Source organism: Octopus bimaculoides, chromosome 5, assembly GCF_001194135.2.
Source record: "Octopus bimaculoides isolate UCB-OBI-ISO-001 chromosome 5, ASM119413v2, whole genome shotgun sequence".
NCBI classification, from domain to species: Eukaryota; Metazoa; Mollusca; class Cephalopoda; order Octopoda; family Octopodidae; genus Octopus; species Octopus bimaculoides.
The window spans coordinates 11,174,574-11,177,237 of NC_068985.1; positions in this window are offsets into that span (position 1 = coordinate 11,174,574).

Genomic DNA, 2,664 nt, shown 5'->3' on the forward strand with positions numbered 1-2,664 from the left:
ATATATATATATATATATATATATATATATATACACACACACACACACGAATATATATATAGATATACATACATACGTATACACATACGCACACACGCACATATATATACATATACATACACACAAGCATTCACACATACACTACCACATGCACACACACACACAAACACACACACACACACATACACACACGCACGCACAAATACACACACATACGTGTATAAAATTCTCTGAGAATGCATTTTAGCTATTCTTTTTACTAAAGCAAAATTCGTGACGAAAATGCAACCCATTCTCAATATGTTACATATTTTCTTCATCTTCGTGTCTCGATATATTTTATATTCCCTTTGACTTTTTTTATTACTTTATTTATCACAGTCGAAAATACTTCTTTCCACTATAAATCTGTTATTCCTAGATATGAATGCCTGTAGAAAATGATTGAATATGTCAACGCCTTACTTTAACAATTTTTACTGTCGTAACTAAAACGCATTATTTCGTGAATGCTATTGATACCCATATCAATTGGCATGAGATCTTATATGGATCAGTAGCAGCTTTGCTGTTGTTTTTTGTTGTTGTTATTATCTTTTCTTCTTAACCCTGTGTCAAATGTTGTTAAGTATACATGTGATTAAATGCAATATTTCTTTTTCTGTAAGATCTTTATTCTAGAACAACGTTGTTTCCAGTTTGTTCTTTTTCAAGCCAACTTTGTTTCATAAGGTGGTAGTGAAAGTCGGTCGTGCCTTTGTACCCTAGAGGTGTTCTACAGGCCCGATTTAGATATCTATACTTCCAAAAGGTGATTCAAATCCAGGTTAATATAGTCACCTTTTGGTGAGCTTCTATTTATTGCAAAACGCTACTACTTTAAATCTATAAAACTGTGAATGTGGCATTTGATGGCTCAAGTTGTTGATGCTCTGGTGACCATTGATTTTCCAACACAATAATCAAACTTAACTACTGAGATCATGGCGTTCTATCCGTCATAAACTATAGCTTTGACAAAAAAAAAAAACGAATGTGCTCTTTTTTAAAACTCTCCAGTGAGATTCACAGAGATTAGGTATCTATTTCTAGCATACAGTTCAAATACGTCGGGTCCCTGGGGAATAGGTAATTATTGATGCTGTTGATGTTATTCAGTTCCATATCAAACATTATCAATCAAAACTTTTATCAATGATGATACAATCATAGATATCCTATTGGTGTTAGAAGGCACCATTGAAGTAGAATGGGTGCATTCCGTGATTCGAACCAATTCCAACTATTTTCGTTGCATTCGTCACTTTTCAGTTTAGACACCACCAATGTAGAACTATATTGGTAATGGTTTTTTCCGTTCTGCTTTATGACATCAGCGAAGGAGCCTAAGAACATTTAGTGGCTATTTTTTCATAATGAAGTGTTCACATAAACGTATTTAGCAAAACGTTAAGTATGTTATTTACATTTGACGTGTCCTCATCTTGTTTGTTGTAAACAAAACGTTTCGGTTGATATACACTCCAGCCTTCATCGGGTGTCTTGGGGAAATTTCGAACCTGCGTTCTCATTCATAAGGTATTTTTTGATGTTATTATTATTCAAATTCCTGCCTGGAATTGAACTTGGAATCTTGGGTTCGTAGCTCGCGCTCTTAACTAATATGCCATATGCGCGTGGGAAATTATGAAGTGAATTTTAGGGCTTATAAATCTAATATTTTCCTATCAAAACGAGGCCAAATATCCGTCAAATGTAAATAATGCAAATAATGTACATAATTCCTCATCTCTTAAATATAGAACGGTAAGTATGTTAGTTTCCATACTAACAAAGTTTTAAATGAACGAAAATCCTATTTCGGAACTTATGCGCTTGAAAATACGCTAGAAATGCATTTAAGCTATAAACCAAGCTGGTTTATATATCACTGCTCGGACGATGTCTTTGTTTCATGATGTTATCCATCACATATTGCGCTGAAATATTTAATAATGTCTTGCATCCATTCAAAAACCTTTACAAAGAGCGACTCACTGTTGCTAGCCTCTACACACCCAAGAACACTAATAATATCATGATTGTCTTGCATAATACAAATCACTAAATAATTCACACAATTTTCATGAATATCTTCATTGTTACACATCCTCAGAAAAAAGCACTGCTTGGAACCTCTCGAATACTCTGGAAGGTGCTCGAAAAATAAGGGGTGTAATCTTAGTTCACTGGTATTGAACAACTGGCACCGTACTACATCTCCAGCGTTAGAAGTAGTGCAAAGGCAACAACAACTATAATAATAATAATAATAATAATAATAATAATAATAATAATAATAATAATGATAATAATAATGATAATAATGGCCTCTGGCTTGAAATCAGAAACAGAGGGGTTTATCATAGCAGTCCAAAATCAATGCCTACCTACAAAGAACTACCAGGCCAACATATTAAAGAACGGCAGCTCCCCATTACGTCGTATATGCCAACAACAAAATGAGACCATCGATCATGTTGTCTCCATGTGCGGTTTGCTTGCGCCTACAGAGTATCTCAACAGGCATGATAAAGCTGCACAATATATTCACTGGGTAATATGCAAAAACCTGGACTTGCCACATGATAAAAACTGGTGGGAACACAAACCACCCCCAGTACT